The sequence below is a fragment of the Heloderma suspectum genome, chromosome 1 (genome assembly GCF_057233095.1).
Source record: "Heloderma suspectum isolate Gila_16-S chromosome 1, 16-S_ref, whole genome shotgun sequence".
NCBI classification, from domain to species: domain Eukaryota; kingdom Metazoa; phylum Chordata; class Lepidosauria; order Squamata; family Helodermatidae; genus Heloderma; species Heloderma suspectum.
Window position 1 is genome coordinate 276,298,665 of NC_139458.1, and position 24,623 is coordinate 276,323,287.

Here is a 24,623-nt window from a genome sequence, read left to right on the forward strand (position 1 = left end):
ATACGCAAATGACGGTGGCCGTAGCCGCCGCCATTTGCATTCCTTATTTTTTGCCGTCTTAGTCTACATTAATATTTACATAGACTAAGACAAAGAAAAGAAAGGGGAACACAAATAGCATAGTGGGCGCTATTTGCGTTCCCCTTTCTTGTCTTAGTCTACGTAAATATTTACGTAGACTAAGACGGCGAAAAATAAGGAACGCAAATGGCGGCGGCCGTAGCTGCCACCATTTGCGTACATGTTTTTTTTTTACCCAGACGTGATAGGCTACGTAAGTCTTTATGTAGCCTATCATGTCTATGGGGAAAGAAAAAAGAAAAAAACACAGACTGCAAATGGTGGCGGCGGCAGCTGGTCGGAAGACCAGCCGCCGCTGCTGCCGAAGCCGCTGCTGGAGCCGCTGCCGTCCGAAACATCCCAGGTAAGTCTCATCCCGTCCGAAACAGCCCCAGGTAAGTCTCATCCCAGGGGGGATCCGCGGGGGTCAGGGGGGGTGGCAGGCCATTCCGCGATGGATTTCGGGGGGCCGAATGCACTGGCATTCAGCCTTACTGAGATCCGTCGTGGAATTCTCTGACATCCCTAGCTGGACTACACTTTAAAAAACAAGAACACCCTGTCATTATGTAACCTAAACTCTCTCACTTACAGTTATTGACTCTTAATTGCCTGCTGCCTCAGTTTGCCTTTGTGTGAAATGGTTTTTCTGGTCTCCCATCTCCCTTTAAGTTAAATCTTGGAGAAGTGGAATTGTCTACAAATGCTTATCTCTGTGTTGTTACATACTTTAAAAAAAGCCTGCTCTCTGTTGGATCTGTGAACTTGGTATGCTGTGATTATGTAACTCAAACTTACTCTCTCTCTGGCAGTCATTGACTTTAATTGCCTGCTGCCTTAGTTTGCCTGTCTGTGAAATGGGCTTCTTTCTCTCCCCCTGCCCCCCCGTTGCTTTCAATAAGTGGGCTCTGCCACAAACTGCTTTCTCTGTGTTGTTATTCTGGAGAAATGTCCTGGAGGGTGTGTTGAATTGTGTAGCAAAAGGCTTGTGTATAGCAAAATAGGTGCTCTTGGGTCCAACTCCAGTGACCCCCTGTGACATCACCAGGGGCCACCCCTAGTTCTCCATTTGGGCCCTAAAATCTCAAAGCCTGGGCTATTCTGGACCTGGCAACCCTACACACAATGTCCCCAAACGAGATAGTAAAATGTTGCTCAATGTGTTTGAGTTGGAGCTGTTCTATAAAAAGCACAGTTATATCCAGATCATTCTGTTGGATATTGGTAAATATGATTGCTTTTATAAAAAACATCAACCCATGATCATCAGGTTTACTAACGTATCCTGCTTCAGAAACAAAGGCAACCGCAACACAGGCCCCTTTGTCGCTGATGTGCAGCATAAAAATACTTCAGATAAATACTTCAGTAGCAGAGCAGATGAGTACAATGTACAGCAGGTAGAGAAGACCATTTGCCTGTCTTTAAAGATGTGACGGACCCTCAGGCAGTTATCCTTTATGTGCAGGACATTCCAAGTATACAAGACTGTCTCTGTGTTCCTCTGTCAAATACTGGAGGGTATAAGACTATAACTCTGCTCCCATCCGATCATATGGCAAATATGTACTTCATTTTTCAAAAGACTGATCATGTCTTTGCGAGTAAATTCACTCTGTTTTCAGCCTTCCAGGGTAGACCATGCAATCTAACATATCCAATAGACTAGGTGACCTCCACAGACTATTAAATGTATAAGAGGTTAGGGCTTTGTTTGCATGCTGCTTCAGATAAGGCTTGGAACAGCACATATCCAACTGTTTTAGTGTTGAGGCCGATTCAAGCAGTTTGATTGCTCTCTAGCAATGCTACCTTTTAGGTTGCTTTTTTCTTCGAAGTGCACCATTTAGCTAATGCCTCTTGCTTGTTGACGCTTCCTGCTGGCTGAGCTACGCTAATGTGTTAACCTGGTATTGTCTTACTTGAGAGCATTCTGGCATCCATAAAACTTGCAAAGAAATATGCAGCTGGCTATTTTTCTCTAAAAAATGTGTTTTCTGTAAAACAGAAGTGGTGCAGAGTGCAATGTCTATCGAATACATGTCTAATCAGACATAACTCTCATTGAGTTCAATGGGACTTACTTCCAGGTAAGTGTGAATAGGATTGCAGCCCAACTGAAGTGTATATATGTATATTGGGAACCAAGCATTGGTGATTTTTAACTGCTGAACAACATGTGAAATGGTGATCTTATGAGATTATACAGGTATATTATCAAGCACCTAGAATCACCAGGCAGTGTACAAAATGGTATAGGTGAAAAGTTTATTGAAAAAGTGTGTTCATCACGATGAGATTCACAGGCATGTGGCCTGAAAATGGTAAAAATGGCAAGAAGGTAGTATACAGTGGGTTGGATCCAGACTTAGTCATGCTTAGAGTAGAGCCATTGGGTTGGAACCAGACTTGGCCATACTCAGAGAAGGCGAACTGAGATTAACGGGACAATTTACTGCACACTGTTTAAACTGTTTTAGGGCACAATCCCATTGGGATAGGCGGCTGCCTCCAAACTCGGAGGTGACTGCCTATCCAATGCAGGGCAGGAGCAGTGTGGAGGGGATCTTCTCCTCTGTGCTTCAGCCACCCTGCATTTGCGGCTAGACCACTGATTTCGGCTGTCTAGCCGCAGGAAGTTGGAGCGGGCGGCAGAGGCTGGACGATGCATAGGAAGCATCGGAAAGGCACTTTCGCCCTCCCCGCCCTGCCCTGTGGAACGCCTCATTTTTCCTGCTCCACACTGCTCTTATGAGCCCAGAGTGCGGGGCCAATCCGCACTGCCTACAAGGCAGCGCAGGAGGGGGTGGAGGTAGGGATGGACGAAAGTCCCTTACCTGTTCTCGAAGCTTGCTTCGCGGTGGGGGGGAGGTGCTTCGGTTCTCCCCCCGAAGTTCAGGCGAGGGGGGGGAGGTGCTCCGCCTTGCCCGGCCAAAATTCAGGCTGGGGGGGAGGCGCCCCATCCCTCGCCAGCGAAATTCAGGCCGGGTAGGAGCGCCCCGTCTACCCGGCCACGAAAAAAAAAGTAAACACACACACACACCCCCGTGATAGGCTACGTAACGATTTACGTAGCCTATCACGGCTAGATTTCCAAAGTCAGCCGTGATAGGCTATGTAAATCATCACGTAGCCTATCACGGGTGACTTTGAAAAAAAAAAAAAAGCGCATACGCAAATGGCGGCTCCCATGGGGACTGCCATTTGTGTTCCTTATTTTGACACGTCTAAAGATTTACGTAGACTACGGCGAAAATAAGGGCAAAGCAAATAGCGTTCCCTTATTTTCACCGTAGTCTACGTAAATGTTTATTTAGACTAGACGTGCCAAAATAAGGAACGCAAATGGCGGCGCCCATGGGCCGCCACCATTTGCGTACGTGCTTTTTTTTTTTCGAAGTCACCCATGATAGGCTACATGATGATTTACGTAGTCTATCACAGCTGACTTTGGAAATCTAGCTGTGATAGGCTACGTAAATCGTTACGTAGCCTATCACGGGTGTTGTTGTTTTTTTACTTTACTTTTTTTTTTTTGCAATGGCGGCGGTGGCAGCCAGTCAGGAGACCGGCCGCCGCCCCCGCCCCCACCGAACCGCTGCCGAACCACCGCCGGGACCCACCGCCGAGAAGGACATTCGGCCACGGTAAGTCCCATCCCAGGGGGGGGGGGGCGGGGGGCCGGCGGAGAATTTCCCCACCAATTTTGGGGGGCCGAATGCGTTGGTGGAGGTCAGTTCTCAGGGTGAGAACTAGCGGCTAGTGGCCATAGGATTGACTAGTGGCTATAGGATTGCACCCTTATTGTTTTAGATTTTAAATTAGTATTAGCTAGTTTAATGGTTTAATATGTTTTTAGCTGTTTAAATTATTTGTTGTTTTACACTGCTGCCCTGAGATCCTAATGATATAGGGCGGGATACAAATGTGTTTTTTTTTTAAAACAAATAATAAAATAAATAAATAAATAAAAAATAATAATTTAGTCAGGACTAACTTAAGTCCCATTGATTTCAGTGGGTCTACTCTAGGCATGACTAAGTCTGGATCCAACCCAATGACTATAGAACTTTTTTCTTTTTTTCTTCCTGCAAATGCAGAATGCACTTATTTGATGCTCTGGTGAAAATACTCCATGTACATGGGCAGTCTCTAAACCAAATCTGAGAATTAGATCCAACATTTTTCAGAGGCAACAAATACCTCTGGAGGTAGATGTTCACTTTTATAAAAACCCGCATAATTCATATCAGAATCCAGGTATTTTCAGATTGTGGTGTCATCTTCAACTACCATAGCACATTCAAATGCTTAATGTATATTAAACAGTTCTGGTATTCTCAGGGTCACCGTTTACGTGGCAATGCATTAATATGATGGCACATTCGGCATAAACAGTGAATTCAGAGAACAAAGCTTTTCGAATAGCAGCTTCTTATTAAAAGAGCTTTATTAATAAATGCAAAGCATGAGAAGCTCTATATGTAATCTTTGAAATGTACCTTGGATTTTGTTTTAGTTGTCAACTGCCTGGCCTGTCAGGTAGAAGGGGGGTATTGTTAGACAATTTTTAAAAAAACACAACTCAGTGGAATTGCAGCAGGACTTGATCCCATAACAGTAGAACTCGGGTTTTTTGCACAGAATAAGAATAGGAATGCCTTTGATTTTTCAGCCCCTGACATATCCCTTAATTGGAGTTCAGGACTCTTAAAACAAACAAAAAAAAGCTAGTGCTTATTGCAGTGTTTAACCACCCGTCCACTATGTAGAAAGTTTGATAATATTGTTCTAATTAAACACCATTTATTGACGTTCACCTTCATTAAGCCAAATTAGTTTCCTTGGAAACATGCCAATAAATCAGCAGTTCCAATTAAGCATATTCTGTTCAAGCAGAGTATTCTGCCTTTCCAGAGCCAATGACATTAGTTATTCGAGTATCCAACGAAGCTGGTGACGAAAAAGGTATCTTGGCACATACACAGCAGTCATTGTGCCTAGTATAGTAGGATTTAAGTACACGCTAATTGACTGAGTCTCCAAACACTCATTAGGAGGTAGGTTAAGTGTTATCCCTTTGCTTTTTTAAACAAGAAGGTTAATTACATCAAAGCCCTAACCCCATGTTAATCAGACTTGACCTGAATGGATAAATTATTTCATCCGGATAGCCTAGAGCAGTGCTTTTCACACTTTCTACCTGAGTCCTGAAGGGAACACCTGTCACATTGACTTTTCTGCTTGAGCACCTTCCACACGTTGCAGGGGATTCTCTGAGATAAGTGGTGGCTCACACACAGTTCATTTGAACCACTGGTTTCATTATCATCCTGCATCAGGTGGAGAGAACTAAAATTGGCGGATGGGGGGGAGCGGATAACTCCCTGGCCTGCCCTCTGCAGGTTGGATGATGGCTGTGCTCCTAAGATCAAAAGGGGTGTGCTCACACCCCCTGATGTCATTTGGTTCCTGGTGGGTGCACCAGGGGAATAATCATTCTGACATGTTCACTGGGAACCAGCTTCGCCTGCCCCACACCTTCTCCCACTGGGGAGAGGACGCAGTATGGGTGGAGCTGCCCGACTGAGCTGGTGGCTGGAGGAGCACTCTAGCTCCCGGCTCAGTCAGGCGGCTTCACCCATGCAGTGGTGTCTTCAGTGGCTTGGGGAAGCCGCTACATAGATGAAGCATCCAGGACTGAGCCAGCAGCTGGAGGATGCTTCACTCACATGGGCGAGTCCCTGCCCACCCATATCCCCTACTGTTATCTCTGATCTGTGATTGGGGATAACAGCATGGGGGTTCTGGGGGGTGGGGCTTGGAGGCAAATCCTGCAAGGCTCCACTGGCCAGATAGGCAGCCTCTGCCTCGCAGATTGGAGGCTGTCCACATGAACTGAAAGTGTACCCTAAACCACCTCCGTAGTGGCACATCAGGGGGAAGACTGGTAGAGATTTACAAATCCCACTCACCAATCCGTTCCAGGGCATCGGTGGTCGCAGGGAGGTGCTCCGTCCCTCCCGCCGGAATCCTCCCCGACTGGTTCTGCTCCGCAGCAACTCCGCAGAGCCGCTGGTCGGGGCCGGCCGCAGCCAGAATTCCAGCCACGGTCAGGGTGCTGCGGCCGCAAATGGCAGCCGCTACGCCAGTTGCCATTTGCGTGGCTTCCTTTTGCCGTGATAGGCTACGTAAATACTTATTTAATACTTATTTAATGGTAGGCCTATCACGTAGCCTACCATTTGCACCCCTGCTCTTTGCCGTGATAGACTACATAAGTATTTATGTAGCCCATCATGGCAAAAGGAAGCCACGCAAATGGCGGCCGCTACGACGGCCGCCATTTGCGGCCACAGCAACCTGGCAGCAGCCAGGAAACCAGCCAGAGCCGCCGTCACTGCTGCATCCGCTGCCGCATCTGCCGTCAGGTAAGCTCCGTCCTGGGGGGATTCCACGAGGTGGCGGGGGGGCCGTTCTGCCACGGATTCCGGGGGGCTGGATTCTAAGGAATCTGGCCTCACTGGAGTCCATGGCGGAATTCTCTGACATCCCTAAAGACTGGTGGTCAAGGAAGTGTACATCTAACTGTAGATGTATCCAGAACTGAGCAAGCAGAAACCTAGCACATCAGGGTGAAAGTTTCATGCTGCTGTGCTGGTTTTCTACTTGAATTTAAGGAAGCATTCAAAATGTGCGATCTGGACTATGAAGTGGTACTGTTCTTTCTACCATCTTCAAACTCTATCATGTCATTCTTCTGCATGTGTAGGTTCAGCCAGTTTGTTTATCTTTTGAAAAACTCTTGATGTGGGTGGGACAGAGAGTTGTGGCTTTCAAAGCATCACCATAAACATTATCTTAGAAATGTGATCCACTGTGCATTGTAGCTCAACTTGAAGTGACCTTGTATGCTGTGGAATAGGCCTTTGTTGTTGAATTCCAGTGCAAATCTAAGTGGATAGCTCTGTCACCACAGCAGTGCCTGACCTTAGTTACTTCCCTAAATTCCACCAGCATGGCAAGAGAATAATGAAGAAAAAAAGCACAACTTAACAGGACCAAAGATTACAGTAATCAGTGTCTTTCTCTGGTGTCAATTAAGCTCCCATTACAAGGAATGGGAGAAATGCTGAATTCTGCAGGAAGTACATCATAGATAAAAAGGCTCCCTATCTCAAATGCAGCCAAAAACAACATTTTCTTTTAACATAGATAATGTTTATAAGGCTTACAGAACAATCCTATACATGTCCACTCAGAACTAAGTGCCACTGAATTCAGTGAAACCTACTACTCCCAGATAAGCCTTAAACATTTTGTTTAATTATGGATTTATAAATGACATGATGGTGATACGAAACATGATGGCATGAGAGATGTGCTCAGTTTTGTTGCTTTTAACACGCGATGTACAATTTTTAATTTATTTTTAATATATTCTTTAACAAATAATGGTGATCCTGAAAATTGGAACCATATGTCATACCAACCAAGAGGTAAACATAGTCAATTAAGGGTGCAATCGTATGGCTGCTAGTCAGCGGCTAGACAGCCATAGGATAGATTGGTTTCTGGGAAGTGATCTCGGAGCCCATGGTCCAAGGTTGGTTCCCAGAAAACCGACCCCCACCCCACCCCCGTGCTGCCTTGTAGGCAGTGTGGATTGGCCCCGTGCTCCGTGCTCATAAGAGCAGTGTGGAGAGGTGAAAATGGGGCATTCCTGGTGGCAGGCCAGGGCGGGGAGGACGGAAATGCCGGTGTCATCAGGCTGCTGCTTCCTGTGCTCCGAGGTCCTGCGGCTGCAGCTGTCTAGCTGTGAAAGCAGGGTGGGGGGAGCAAGAAGGAAATCCACTACTCACCACTCCTCCTTCCCTGCACTGGATAGGTGGTTGCCCCTGGGCTAGGAGGCAACTGTCGATCCAGATAGGATTTCTCCCTAAAATGTCTTATTTGTATCATATTATATTGCAATGTGAGTAGGTGGCTATAAAATCTATCAGAAAAGGCAGTGGTGTGGCTAATGGAGAAACAGATGAAACTAGACAGTCTGGAAATAGCTACCTACTGTAAATACAGATTTTGTCTTATAAAGCAGAGTTAAAAATCAAGGTAGTATAAATTTTTTGAAAGAAACAATATTCAAAAACAAAATCATTTTTTTGCCAATACATTTTTATTCTCCCAGCAAGGCTTTTGTCATCCTTCCAAGGAGACATGGGCCAAGGTATTAAACATAATAGCAGTCTTTTAAGTAATGAGCAACAAGGAATTAACCATACCAGTGTTCCTTATCAGTAAGCCCTTTTATTGTTTGGCTTTGGCTTATAGAACGTACGTGTGTGTGTGTGTGTGTGTGTGTGTGTATGTATTATAGTCAGTGGCAACAACCTAATACAAAGTTAAGTGTACATAAGTTCATTGATTTCAATGGTTTTAATACTAGGACACAAATCTGTGTTGGATTGTGATCACTGATTTTAAAATCACATTCACTCTTCAAATAGATCATAAGCTGCCAAGTGTTTTCCACAGGAGAGTATTGTCTAACCCCATTGATGCCCTGTTCAGATGTAAAATACCTCTACAGTCTCACATTTTAAGCTAGCAAACTAGAATGGTGTAGCAGTGAGAGTGTTCAAGTAGCACTCACACAACCGTAATGCTCCCTGGGTGACTTTGGGCCAGTTACTGTTTCTCACAACCTCACAGGGTTGTTGTGAGGATAAAATGGGGGAGCTGTGCACAATACCCTGAGTTCCTTGGAGGAGGGGCAGGGTAAAACTATCATTCATAAATAAATACATCTTACTGAAAGTCTCCCTTGTGTGTTCATATTAGGTTGGGATTAGCACTGTATTGTTGTTGGGGTAAGAGTGCTTGTCTTCCGCCATTATGAATCATAAATGTTAACATTTTTTAAAAATCTGTCAATTGAGTAATTGAGAAAAATGTATGGTTTCCTCTTCCACCCATCCACTTACCGCTTATCAGATCCCCATGATATTTCTGTAGTGGGAAATAGCTTTTGTGCGGTTAGTCCTGTCTGACCTGCACTAAATCTCATGTAATGCATAATATGACTGATGCCACTGATTAAGCAGGAATGTGAAGCTGTTTTTAACTCCCTTCTTCCCTGCTGTTACGCACTAATACAACTAGTCAAAACAAGTGTGCTAGTCATGGTAAGAGGAACAGCAATGTCTATACTTGTTTCTTTTTTCCACACACTCATTTTCATACGAGATCTATTACTGAGAACGGTACAATTCTAACTGGGGCAGTAAAAGGTATTGTGGGGCGATGGGGATTGATCTACTTATTTTCTACTAAAGCAACACACAGACACACAAACACAGAGAGAGGGGGGCAGGCACAGGTTCTCCGTCCATCTGTGAGGTTTTCTTTCAATATAAATTGAACTTTTACTTCCCTCAGAGAAACTTCGATGTATGTAATCATACTATTACTGCCCCATTCACCCTGAACATTCAGACTATTTTGTGAAATATTATGTGAAGTCACAGCAGCTCCGCTAATGGCTGGACAGGCTCTCAGACAGACAGACAGATATAGATCGAGGGATTCTGCATAGCAGGTTCTCTTCACACACACACACACACACACACACACATCTGTATACTCTATTCCAAATAAAATGCTGACTAATATTACCCAGAAAAAGTATTGACCATTGTATTACAATTCCTTCTGTGCTTTTTTTCTTTTTACCCTCAGCAATCAATTCAGAAATTTGCAAATCCCTGAAGAAAATGGCACTAATTTTCTTCCTGTAGAGCTTGCAAATTTTCTATTAACATTCATTTACTGAAGTTTCACTTTCAAAGATACAGTATTTGAGTATGATAATGCCTTAATGTGAAAAGTCTGTGAATATTAAAAAGGTCCCTCTAGGGTGTGTTTCAGTAGCATGTTGACAGAGAAGACACTGTTGAGTGTAGATTGACAGAAAGTAGGACTTCGGTTACAAATGCTTAAAAAAAGAGTAATGCCAAGAAACTAACGGAACATAATATTGCTTGGCATTAACCTGATACAGAAAAACGTCTTCATAAATTAAACAATTTCCACTTCTTTCTCTCCAGGACAGGAAAAGAAAAATAATTAGGTAGCACTTTAACTTGCAAGAACATTACTTACCCTAAGCTATATGTGAAATGTTGCTGTATGCAGATGAGGAATTAATTTACTCCACTATGTAAATGTCCCACACTTGCATGAGTGAACTATGTATAATTATTAATATGAACTGAAATGGGGGTGGGGGAATTTCACTAAAATGGTGTGAAAAGCATTCCTTTTTTCCCAGCACTTTTTTGGGAAGCCCTTACAAAGATGTGAAAATGTTTACTGGGAGTAGGAAATATCTTTTCCTAGAACATTGCCTTGGCAAGGCAACCAGAATGATGCTCCTGTCTTGAAATCCTGTACTATAATGGGGAGTGTCTCTGTTGCCAAGGCAACCATGCCTGGACTTGCTTTACTGTACAAAAATGTTTTCATCACAATGCAGCACAGCAAAAAGGGGTGGGGGTCATTAGTATGGCTGTCCAGCTGTGAGGGTAACCCAGTTCCATTTATCAGCACACGAGAAAATATGACTGGCTACATAACACTATGACATCATTTCAGTCCCTAAAAAAGGTAAAGGTGTCCCCAACCAGTCGTGTCTGACTCTAGGGTGCGGTGCTCATCCCCATTTCTAAGCCGAAGAGCCAGCACTGTCCGAAGACGCTTCTGTGGTCATATGGCCGGCATGCCTGAACACCGAGGTGCACGGAACGCTGTTACCTTTCCCGCCGAGGCGGTACCTATTTATCTACTTGCAATTTCTTGCTTTTGAACTGCTAGGTTGGCAGAAGCTGGGACTGAAGACAGGAGCTCACTCCCTCACGCAGCACTCGGGTCTCGAACTGCTGACCTGCCGACCTTCCAGTCTGCAGTTCAGTGTCTTAACCACATGATCCCTAATTGGCTGTAATCAATCAGTGAAAGAAGAAAAAATGATTCTGAAGCAGAAATGGGGAACAATATGCCTGCAAGCAAACCCCCATAAAAGAGTTGAGGGGGGGCATTTTGCAGACCTCAAAAAATGCTTTTCACTCTGAAAACTTCCACTGGCAAAAGATCGGATCAGTGGAGCAATGATGCATTTACCTACTTGGGCTCAATGCACGCCACAGAATGTACGAGTCAGAAAGTTCTGGCATGTCTCTTGAAAGAGTGCATTTGACTTCCTACTTATTTGGCTCTGATTTTAACACAGTGTTCTACTGAAAATATTTCAGCATGAAAATACCTCTCCTCCAAAGGCCAACCAAATTTACTTGATTGTACTAGAGTACAGTCCCACGGGAGGCAACCTTCATAGGCCTACATATAATTGATGTGTGATTAGTAGACAGGCATCCACGTGAATAAATACAAATCTCCAATGAATGCCAGCCAGGAGTCCCAATTTCTAGTCTCATGCGTCCTAGTTGTGTTCTAGAAATATCAGTGCTGATAAAATACGACTGAGATCTTGGTAACCAGTAAGTCAAGCCTTTGAAAATCCCTGCCTTTCTAACAGCTAAGGGTTTTTCCCACATGAGGCTTAAATCAGCTTTAGCTTAAATTGGGATAGCTAGACAGAGGCTTTTTAAGGGCATGTATGAGACAGGATTATGCCTAGAGTTGTCATCATATTTTGCAGAAATCAAGTTAACCATCCATGAGAATTCCAAGGGAAATTTTAAATTAGTAGGATTAGTGAAATCTGTCTCAGCTTGGTTTCCTACATCTCCAGTTTATGCTATTTTCTTTGCCATCAGCCCTGGTACTGCATCACCAGAAAAAAGTGCTAGATTCACAGGAAAACAAACATACTATAAAGCAGCCTTCCCCAACTTTGTGGCCCCCAGATGTTTTGGACTTCAGCTCCCATCAGCATCAACCAGCATGGCCAATAGTCAGAAATGCTGGGAGTTATAGTCCAATACATCTGGTAGGCACCATGTTGAGGGAGGCTACTGTAGGGTTTCTACCCAGATTCTTGGGACCTTGACAGATCCTGTGGTCTCCCAGCTCTGGCCCCACACCAGTTCTTCAGTATCCCTAGTTCTGTGCTTCGATGTGTTCTTGCCCAGCAAATGGCTTGAATACTGAGAAAAGTTCCTTGTCCCCTCCTGCACCTGTAGCAAACTGCCCCCCCAGCCCCTCAGAGGGTCAGGGAGTCCTCCTAAACAATGTGCAATGAGGCACAGAAGACTGCTGAGAGAGGGAGGGATTGGGCAAAGGTTTTAATATAGATCTATGATTCCATAGACTTCCAGCAGGCAAAAGAGAACAATTCATTTACAAGCTGGTTGAAGTGAGATGTCTTTGTAAAATGCGTTTGTGATATCCTGTAAAAATACCTCCTGGTTTTTTTGGTTGGGGAGAAATAGTGGTGTAGTGGAGGGAGAACACAGGGTGTGCAGGTCTGGGATTTTTTCTAGAACAGAAGCAAGGATGCCATCTGTTGGAGCAAGAGCATAATTTTCAGACCCTCCTTTCTCTGGCAAGTGAATGAGGTGACAACAAGTCTTTCAAGTTCTCCTATTGTTTGTGACAGATTTGCATAGAAGAGGTCAAAAAATGATCAAGCCAAAGCTGGAACTTCATTCCTTTTATTTTATGAGATTCTTGCTTCATAGTAGCCATGTAAATAGTTACACTTCTTTGCAAATATGTTTGGATTTTTAATTAAAAGCTAAAAGTTGTATTTCAGTGTCTAACTCTTGTGTGAGCAGAACTCCCCTCATGCAATGGGACTTCCCTGTTCCCTCTTGCCCCCTGCAGCCCCTGTGCATGCCCCAAATCTGATTGGGGTGGCACAGGGTGGAGTGTCCTCCAGCCCTCTGGAACAAATGTGGGGCACATGTGGGGGTTGCAGGGGAAGAGGGAAATCCATTCCACCAGTGGTTCCCTCTTGCTGGCAGAATGACACCATTGGATACAACCCTATGTGTTTTACAAGTTCAACTATGCAGTCAGAAATAGGAATAGCTAAGAATTTCATTTGGTTCTTTTTTTATAAGAACTTGCCAACATTTTCTAATTTCTTCATTAACAGGATGGAAAAAACTTGAGAGTTAAAAATATTTGAATATGGGAGAACATGAAACTTACAGATCCATCCATCCATCCATCCATCCAGGATGAGGGCTTTGAGTGCATATCTCTTAAAGTCTGAGTTTGAATCCCTGTAAATTCAAGCATATTTGTAGTCCTGACTTGGGGTTGCCACTGCTTTTTTCTGACAGACTTAAACAGGGGATTCCTGGCTCTGAACTACTTGGCAGAAAACCAGAAAAGTGGATCTATACCAATTAATATAATCTAAACACTTCTCGCACCATTACATCACTCACAATACATTCAATAAAGCCGACTAACTCTGTCTGCCATGTCCATCACATAACATTTTTTCCAAAGAAAAATTCCAAATCTGTTGAATATAATAAATCAGCTCAACATCTTTTGAAACTGCTAAAATTGAACTTCATTAAAAATCCTGAATGGTCCAGCTAACATTTCTCAGAGGCCATTCTAGGAGCCAATACACAGTCTCTTGACAATACTCATAATAAAACATATCCTACATACATGTATATCCTGTTCAACTTCAGTATGTGTATCTCTGCAGCACCCAAGAATGTGATGCATACAATTCCTAGCCATCCACCTTGAGATGGCTTGAGATCTGCACACCTTGAGACTGAGGATTACCAAAGAATGATTCAAAAAGGCCGGTTGTCACTGGGCGAAACTGGAATGTTTCTTCAAAGGTACTTCCCCAACCTGCTGCCCTCCAGATGTGCTAGACTACAGCTCCTATCATCCCCAGCCATCATGCTCAATGGCCATACTGGATGGGGATAATGGGAACTATAGTTCAACACATCTGGAGGGTATCAGGTTGGGGAAGCCTGTACTATGCAATAGACATGATGGCTTTAGTTTGTCCATTTCACTGAATGTGTTCAGAGCACTGTATAGGGTTGTATCCCATATTAGCCTCACTTAAGTCCCATTCATTTCAATGGGTCTACTCAAAGCAGGACTAACACTGGATATAAGCCATGGTAAATAAATTGTCTTGACAGTAATATGAGTGGTTAGTTAATATGAATTGGTAGAGGCCAACCCTTTGGGGGGTTTCTCCTTCAGTTTTTGGATTGGCTCTTCCATGTTCTTTTGTGGGGTCTGCTCTACATAGCCAGCATTTGCTTGACACTTAAGCTGCAGGGTCCCATGGCACTGCAATAATGGGGCAATCCATAGGACTGGGGTGTACTACTGGTGGACAGATGATCAGAATTCCTTGATAATCTAACTATATCCAGAGCAAAGTGCAGGCTAAGTGTGCTCCTGATTTGCAATTCCTTTTTTTTTTTAACACATTTCTCAGTCCAGTATAATAGCACAATCCTTGGGTCATACTGGGAGAGGTGGTATGATGATCATCTAATCCCAATTTATTTTCACTCTGTTTCCACAGCTATTTTAAGGCATGAACAAACAGAGTGGCTGTCAAGGAGCAGTCTATATCAAAGATACATGACTTTGTGACTTCCTGGAAGAGTCCCATTTAGTCCTGTCTGATGACCGCAAAAGGATGCTTCCTCTCCACACGAGAGAGGCCAAAGTCAGCACCTGCAGTGATGTCAGCCCATGACTCACCTGCCTTAATGGAGGCCTCTTTTTCTCGGATCCAATGTGTGTACAGAGAATCACCCTGCAAGGTCCCCGATAAACGAGCCCTTCTCAACTAAGCCGTCACCGCCACGACTGCTGTACAATGCAGAGCCCTTGTGAAGGCTGAGGTGAAGCAGCTGGCCAGCAGCTTTTTGTGAGTCATTAGAAAAAGCTACTCTCACAGCTGGAGAGAAAATAGCCCTGGCAGCATTGGTGTTCCATTATGGAAGCTGAAAAGTCTTTTTTCAGGGCGGAAGGGAAACTTCACCAGCTGTCAAGTAGCTGAAACGTTTAAAGAGCACACACGCACACCAAATACCCGGCACTCACAATGGGTAGAATGCAGGGGCCATGCCACAGGAAATTAAAGCTCCTTTGGGAAATGAGGATATTGTGGGGCTGATGAGTTCACTTTTAGAAATCAATAAGTCTTTCAGTAAGTGGGGATATCAAGCACTTTTCTGTGCTCTGGGAAAAAAGCTCTCTGGCTGGCTCCATCTTATTCATCTCGGCACGACCCGAAAGTATTGCAGAGATCTTAAAAAGCTGTTGACCTGTGCTCAGGTTTAGTCCAGATATATTGATCTGAAAGATTAATGTTTTGGGGAGAGCAAGTATTACAGTACGCAGTGCAATCAGTTCCAACCTCGTTTCCTTCTCTCCCACTTTTCAGTGTGTCCATTTATTGAGCGGTTTTTCATATAAATCAGTACGGGATGCTGAATCCACATATTTGCCATAAAATACATGCTGAAGACAGCAATTCGAATGAGGGTGGAATCCATAAAATGTGCCATAGATGCAATTCAAACATAAATGTTTTTTGGAGGGGGGAGGGGGGAGTCTACATGGCTAGGGAACTTGCAAGGTTCCTTAATGGAAGCATATTGCATAAGGAGAAAATACCCAAGGATGACCCAAACCAGCCTACCGAAATGAAAAACCATTGTCTCAGTATAGTGGTTAAAATGTTGGTCCCAAACTGGAGAGAACCAAATTCAAATCCACACTTAACCATTACTTTCGCCGGGTACTCTTTGGTCAGTCACCATTTCTCAGACTAACAAACCTCACAGCATTGTTGTGAGGATAAAATGGGAGGACCATATATGGTGCTCTGGACTCTTTGGAGGGAGGGAGAGAAATAAATTACTTAATGCTGAACCCCTTTCGCTAAAACTATTATTTACAGCCAGACAAAATGTGAGACCTAGGGATGTCAGAGAATTTTGCCACGAATCTCGGGGAGGCCGAATGCCAGCGCATTCGGCCCCCCGAAATCGGTGGTGAAACGGTCTGCCCCCCGCCCCCCCGGGACGGGACTTACCTTGGGCAAATCTCCCTGGCAGTGGCGGCTCCGGCAGCGGTTTGGCAGCAGCGGCTGCGGCGGCTGGTCTTCCGACTGGCTGCCGCCACCGCCATTTCCAGTAAAAAAAAACACGTGATAGGCTACGTAAAGATTTACGTAGCCCATCACGGCTAGATTTTTAAAAAATACCGTGATAGGCTACGTAAATGTTTACGTAGCCTATCACGGCTGAGTAAAGCAAAAACAAAAACACCGTGCGTATGCAAATGGCGGCGCCCATGGGCGCCGCCATTTGCATTCCTTATTTTGGCACATCTAGTCTACGTAAACATTTACATAGACTACAGCGAAAATAAGGGGAATGCAAATAGCGTAGCATCTACACTATTTGCGTTCCCCTTATTTTCGCCATAGTCTATGTAAATGTTTACGTAGACTAGACGTGCCAAAATAAGGAACGCAAATGGCGGCGCCCATGGGCGCCGCCATTTGCATACGCGCGGTTTTGTTTTTTTTACTCAGCCGTGATAGGCTACGTAGACATTTATGTAGCCTATCACGGCTGACTGCAGGGACACAAACGGCGGCGGCTACAGCCGCCACCATTTGCAGACCCAGCCGGCCAGGATTCGTGGCGGGAGGGACGGGGCGCCTCCCCCCTGGCCAGAATTTGGGGGGGGAGGGACGGGGCACCTCCCCCCCAGCCAGAATTTTGGGGGGAGGGACGGGGCGCCTCCCCCCACCTCGAATCACATTTCGTCAAAAGCTAAGTGACTTTCGTACATCCCTAGACCTCCTCACTTTTCATTGAACAATTCTGACACCTAGTGGTTGAGTGGTCCAATGTAGTTGTTTTTTAGCTAGTGGTTGTGAGCTTCTGACATACTTTAGACACTCACGGGATTAAAGTGACTCACAAATGGGATCAAAAAATTAGCCTACCCCACGCCTCCAGGGCCCAGAGCAACATAGACATGAATGGCAGGTCTGAATTACAACTTCCTCTGCTTCTGTGATCTACAAATTCTGTAGGACAGCTCTCAGGGAGTATTGCAACGCTGCTGCTTGTTGAATGAGTTAAATCTTGAGCATGTGAATATGCTTTAGTTTCACCTTTAGAATGTTGTTTTTGTTTCTATAGCCAACATAGAAAGCATGCCTGTCACTTTGGGTGGCCAGGTGCCCTCTTTTACACCGGGCAATCCTCTATTGGAAAGGCCACCAGAGGACCATCCTCTCTTTGAAGAGTCATCCAGCCCGATTCTCTTGTCCATCAACAGTTAGCACCTGGGCAGCAGATTGAATAGGCCGGCGCACAGATCAACTGCTCACCGTCTTCCACAGCTGCAGTGTCTTTCTATTTGAGTTGTTATAATACTTTTGAAATTTGAATCTATACAGATAAATGAGCATATGCAAATCACTGCCCTCTTCTTTGTTGATGCATTTCCTCTTTTTTGACGATTCACAAGTAGCCACCCTATTGGCATTGTGTATGTTTTGAAAAACTTACAAGGCTTTTAGCCTAGGCCTTTAATAAACCTCTGAAGAAGGGCCATAGGGTAGTATCCAACGTGGGCCACGCACGTGGGAGTGTGGGCAGCCTTGCTGGCAGCGGCACATGGGCAGCCCCCACTGCTGGTGGCCACGATTCCAGGGGTGTGTGCCAAAATGAGCGGAAATGCTAGTTTCTGGGAGAGGCAGGTTGCGCCCCTTCCAGAAAATAACATCTCCTCTCATTGTGGTGCTTCCCTCTGGAAGTGCTGTGCTACAGCTGCCAACAGTAGGGGATGTATATGCGCCACCCCACCCACCCTGGACTGCCTGCGCACGGCCCGTGTTGGATACTACTCCATTGTTCACATGTTTTGAAGGCAAAGCACCCCACAGTCTTCAGCACTTCCAGTTAAAAGGATCTCAAATAGCAGGGCTGGGAAAGGCTCCTGACTGACGTAGCGGAGGGTTGTGGCCAAGCAGAGTGTACAGGGCTGGGCTAGACAGAACAGTGATCTGACTCTGTATGTGGTGGCTCCATCTGACCAAAATTCCAGTAATACTTAAGTACAATTTTTGCCTTGTTCCATTGAGACCAAAGAAAAATATGCCTGTACAAGTTCATAGTAATAACATAAAATATGGTGGTTGGGAAGACTGCTTAAAGATGAGATACCTCAGAGTGGGCCTGCTTGGAAATATGGAAGTACATCAGGATATGGGAATATTTGCTTTCCCTACAGTTGTTCCATATGACATGGTTCTCTGCCTCTTTTCTTCTTCATCCATAAGATGAACAGATTCTGCTAATTCTCATCCTTACAGCAGTGATGGTGTTGTGAGTTTGGCTGGCTTTATCACGGAATGAGTGGCTGAGGCCTTGACAAAAGAACATTCATATTTCTTCATGACTGTGGGAATGGTTCCTTGAATGGACAATTTTCCTGCCAGCGTGGGGAATTGGGACTAGGGATGGATGAAGGTGTCACTTTCTATTTCTCTCAGTTTGTTATTTTTCCAATCTTAAATTTGGTTTGTCCTGAACTTAGAATTTCTCCCCCCCCAATCTTATGTTCAATTCATCCTGAATTGTGATAACTTTTTTTAAAAGTTTGAATGAAAATATATATGCATTTTGTGCGCATTCCTCCAAATGGATCTTTCCATGCAACTTTGCCTAAAATACTCATTTTCACAAGCAATTTGCCTAATATGTAATTTGTACTTCACAGTTTTGAATATTATTTTTTCTAATATATGCATGTGTGTATGCATTTTTCATTGTAGAACTCCATTGTAAAATTCAGAGAATTTCAAAGGATAACTGAGATTTGATCCTCATATTGGTCTGAATGTGTGAAATTAGTTAAGTTCACATTAGAATGTGAACCTAATGAATTTCTCCACCATCACAAGTTGAGACAAGTGCTCTGCAGGCATGTATGGAAAAATATCTGCTCTGCAGTTTTCAAATTTTTCTGGAGACAGAAGTCCTTTTCTCATGTTAATACATGGTAAAATGAAAGCATGGGAGGAGGGTGGGCATTGCAGTGGCATGCTCCTCCCGTAACAGACCAGAATTCATTGTAATGTGTGAATCCTACCTGTATAGGTTATGGATGGAGGATTCTCTCCATGTGAATGGAAACCTTTACAAGGTTTCTGATCATATGGAATGAGCCCTCTGCTTATTTATTCATTATTACATTTTTCTACCACCCAACAGCTGAAGCTCATTGGGCGGTTCACAAAAATTAAAACCACAAAGTTCAACATAAAACAATATGAAATATTACAGCATAAAACAATATAAAACTACAACCGGAATAAAACCTAGCAGCAATGCAGATATTTAAAACATCAAAGCTAAAAGATTAGAATGCTAAAATGCCTAGGAAAATAAAAAAGGTCTTCACCTGGCACCGAAAGGAGTACGGGTAGGCACCAGGTGAACCTCTCTAGGGAGCTCAGTCCACAACCAGGGTGCCACAGCAGAAAAGGCCCTCTTTGTGGTAGCCACCCACTTCATTTTCTTTGGCAGGGGCTCCCAGAGAGGGACCCCTGAAGACGATCTTAGGGTCTGGGCAAGTACATATGGGAAGAGCTGTCCTTCAGATAATCTGGCCCCAAGCCATTTAGGGCTTTGAATGTTAATACCAGCACATTGAATTGGGCCCGGTCCTGGACTGGCAGCCAGTGCAGCTGGAAAAGTACAGGCATAATATGTTCTTGTTGGCCAGTACCTGTTAGCAGACTTGCTGCCCTGTTTTGGCTGAAGTTTCCAGACCATTTTCAAAGGCAGCCCCACATATAATGCATTGCAGTAACCAAGATGAGAGGTTTTCAGAGCATGGATAACTGAAGCTATGCTATCTCTGTCCAGGTTAGGGCATTGATGGTAACAGGCTGATTTCACCATGAGGAGAGAAGCTTCACAGAGAGCAGTCTTCCCCAACCTGGTACTCTCCAGAGGTTTTGGACTTCAACTTCCATTAACTGCAGCTAGCATGGCCAATGTTCAGGAATGCTGGGACTTGTACAAATCAGCTAGAGGGCACCAGGTTATGGAAAGCTGATGTTGAGTGCATATATGCAGCTGTAGCATGTATTGTCTTATACAACTGGATAGCCGTGATGGGTAGAGAGCTGAGCATAGGACGGAGGAAATTCTCCTTCTCTTCCTTTTCACCATTCTCTTTCCTTAATTACATCTACCAGATCTCTGCAAGATCCCTTAGCAGAGCCAGCTTACATGGGAAATGGTGATTCCCAAACAGTAGAGTCCCTAGCCTGCCCGATAACAACTCACTGCAATAATTTCTTCAGCCATCTATACAGAACATCAAGGTTACAGGTGTGCCTCTGTGTGCACAAAGCATAGTGATAGCACTGTTTAATGTTGTTGTTGTTGTTGTTGTTGTTCAGTCGTGTCCGACTCTTCGTGACCCCATGGACCATAGCATGCCAGGCCTTCCTGTCCTGCGCTCTCTCCCGGAGTGTGCTCAAGTCCATATTCATTGCATCGGTGATGCTATCTAGCCATCTCATCCTCTGTCGTCACCTTCTCCTTTTGGCTTCAATCTTTCCCAGCATCAGGGTCTTTTCCAGGGAATTTTCTCTTTGCATTAGGTGGCCAAAGTATTTGAGCTTCAGCTTCAGTATCTGTCCTTCCAATGAGCAGTCAGGGTTGATTTCCTTTAGGATTGACTGATTTGACTTCCTTGCAGTCCAGGGGACTCATAAGAGTCTTCTCCAGCACCACAGTTCGAAAGCATCGATTCTTCGGCGCTCAGCCTTCCTTATAGTCCAGCTCTCACAGCCATATATTACTACTGGGAAAACCATAGCTTTGATTAGATGGACCTTTGCTGGCAGGGTGATGTCTCTGCTTCTTACTATGCTGTCTAGGTTTGCCATAGCTTTCCTCCCAAGGAGCAAGCGTCTTTTAATTTCACGGCGACAGTCACCATCTGCGGTGATCTTGGAGCCCAAGAAAGTAAATTCTGTCACTGCTTCCATTTCTTCCCCTTCTCTATGCCAGGAAGTGATGGGGCCAGATGCCATGATCTTAGTTTTTTTAATGTTGAGTTTCAAGCCAGCTTTTGCACTCTCCACTTTCACCCTCAACAAGAGGCTCTTTCGATCCTCTTCGCTTTCTGCCATTAGGTTGGTATCGTCTGTGTATCTGAGGTTGTTGATAATTCTCCTGGCAATCTTAATTCCAACCTGTGATTAATCCAACCTGGCGTTTCTCATGATGTACTCTGCATATAAATTAAATAAGCAGGGCGACAATGTACAGCCTTGTTGTACTCCTTTCCCAATTTTGAACCAATGGGTTGTTCCATGTCCGGTTCTTACTGTTGCTTCTTGCTCCACGGGTGTTCTGTGGAGCCGCCAGACATCTCCACCTGCAGCCGGACATCCGGCCACTGGGCAGCAGGGATGCAAATGGCAGCAGCCTTATCCGCCGCCGTTTGCGTCCCTGTATTCAACCGTGATAGGCTACATGAATATTTACATAGCCTATCACGGCAAAGTAAAAAAAAACGTGTACACAAATGGTGGCGGCTACGGCGGCCGGCATTTGTGTATGCTATTTTTCGCCGTTCTAGCCTACGCTGCCGCCGCACCCATCACCCACTGCTGCCGCACCCGCCGCTACCACCGAAGCCGCCGCTGAAGCCTCACCCGCCGCTGCCACATCCGCCGGAGCCGCCGCCACATCCGCCCCAGGTAAGTGCCGTCCAGGGGATTCCACGGGGGGGTGGGAGGGCAGGAGGCCATTCCGCCATGGATTCCGGGGGTCTGGATTCTACAGAATCCGGCTTCACTGGAATCCATGGCCTTCCCACCATTCCTATTTTGAGCATAACCTTGCTGGCATGTGAAATGAGCGCAATGGTATGGTAGTTTGAACAATATTTGGCATTGCCCTTCTTTGGAATTGGAATGTAAACTGACCTTTTCCAGTCTTGTGGCTACTGTTGAGTGTTCCAAATTTGTTGGCATATTGAGTGCAGCACTTTAACAGCATCATCTTTTAGGATCTTAAATAGCTCAGCTGGAATACTGTCATCTCCGCTAGCTTTGTTGTTAGTAATGCTTCCTAAGGCCCACTTGACTTCACTCTCTAGGATGTCTGGCTGAAGTTCAGTGACCGCACTATTAGGGATGTCAGAGAATTCCACCACGGATCTCAGTGAGGCCGAATGCCAGTGCATTCAGCCCCCCGAACTCCGTGGCGGAACGGCCTGCCACCCCCCACCCCCCCACAGATCCCCCCTGAGACGAGACTTACCTGTGGCAGATCTTCCAGGCGGCAGCAGCTCTGGCGGCGGCTGTGCCGGCGGCAGCTGCGGCAGCTGGTCTTCTGACCGGCTGCCGCCACAGCCATGTCCAGGCTTGTGTAAAAAAGAAAAAAAGGATGTGATAGGCTACGTAAAGATTTACGTAGCCTATCATGGCTAGGGTTTTTTTTTTAAATGACGGGATAGGCTACGTAAATCTTTACGTATCCTATCATGATTGGGTGGGTTTAAAAAAACCAAAAAACCGTGTACGCAAATGCCATTTGCCTTACTTCTTTTTTCTGTCTTAATCTACGTAAATATTTATGTAGACTATGATGGCGAAAATAAAGGGGAATGCAAATAATGTAGCGGGTGCTATTTGCATCCCCTTTTGATTCGCCGTTTTAGCCTACGTAAATATTTATGTAGGCTAAAATGGTGAATGAAAAAGGGACACAAATAGTGCCCGCTACGCTATTTGCGTTCCCCTTTATTTTCGTCGTCATAGTCTACGTAAATATTTACGTAGATTAAGGCGGTAAAAATAATGAACGCAAATGGCGGCGGCCGTAGCCGCCGCCATTTGCGTATGCGGTTTTGTTTTTGTTTTTGTATTCCCAGAGCCCTCCGCAGCTGGAAATCCGGCTGCGGACAGCTCTGGCCAGGCTGGGCCTGGCCGGCTGCTCTGCAGAGCTGCCGCCAAGCACAGCCGGCCATTCGAGGACTCCGGGGGGAGGAACGGCATGCCTCCCCCCCACCATAAACATAATCCACGAACAGGTAAGTAGGGGTGCACGAAAGTCACTTACCTGGTCTCGCAGCTTGCTTCGCGGTGGGGGGGAGGCGCTTCGCTGCTCCCCCCGAAGTTCAGGCAAGGGGGGGAAGGCTTCCCGCCTCGCCCGGCTGAAATTCAGGCTGGGGAGGAGGCGCCTCACCTCGCCCGGCCGCGAAATAAAAAGTTAAAAAAAACCAACGCCCCCGTGATAGGCTACGTGGCGATTTACGTAGCCTATCACGGATAGATCTGCAAAGTCAGCCATGATAGGCTACATTAATCGTCATGTAGCCTATCACGGGTGACTTAAAAAAAAAAAAAAAGGGTGTACGGATAATGGTGGCCCCCATAGGGAGCCGCCATTCTCGTTCCTTATTTGGTCGCTGTAGTCTACGTAAATCTTTACGTAGACTACGGCGAAAATAAGGGCAACGCAAATAGCCCTTATTTTCAAATAAATAGCCCTACAGCGACCAAATAAGGAACGCGAATGGCGGCTCCCTATGGGGGCCACCATTAGCCGCACGCGCTTTTTTTTTTTTTTTAAGTCACCTGTGTTAGGCTACGTGACGATTTACGTAGCCTATCATGGCTGACTTTGCAAATCTAGCCGTGATAGGCTACGTTAATCGTCACGTAGCCTATCACGGGGGCGTTTTTTGTTTTTTTTTTACTTTTCTTGGAATGGCGGCGGCGGCAGCCGGTCGAAAGACCAGCTGCTGCCCCTGCCCCTGTCAAAGCCCTGCCGAACCGCCGCTGCGACCCGCCACCAGGAGTGACATTTGGGAAAGGTAAGTCCCATCCCGGGAGGGGGTGGGGGGCGGGGGGGTGGAGAATTTCTCCCCGAAACTACTTCGGGGGGCCGAATACGTTGGCACTCGGCCCCCGGAAGTTTCGGGGAGAAATTCTCCCCCATCCCTACAGGTAAGTCGCTTTCGTACATCCCTACGCACTATCATGGCTATCAGGGACATTAAGAACTTTCCTGTATTGTTCTTCTGTGTATTCTTGCCACCTCGTCTTAATCTCATCTGCTTTAGGGATGTATGAATCCCTCACCTGGCTCCATGCAGGGGCATCCGTGGGGGGGGGAGGTGCTCCGTGCCTCCCCCCAGAATCCTCGAGGGGTGGAGGCGCTCCGTCCCTCTCCCCAGAATCCTGCCTGGCCGCCTCCGCTCCACAGCCAAGCCGTGGAGCCGCCGGCCGGCTTCACCCAACCGCAGCCGGATATCCGGCCACTGGGCAGCCCTGCAGGGATGCGCCATTTGTGTCCCTGTATTGAGCTGTGATAGGCTACATAAATATTCATGTAGCCTATCATGGCAGGGGGAAAAAAACCCAGCGTACGCAAATGGCGGTAGCCGCCGCCATTTGCATACGCTGGGGATTTCACCCCCCCCCCGCTGTGATAGGCTACGTAAATACTTACGTAGCCTATCACGGCCTCCGC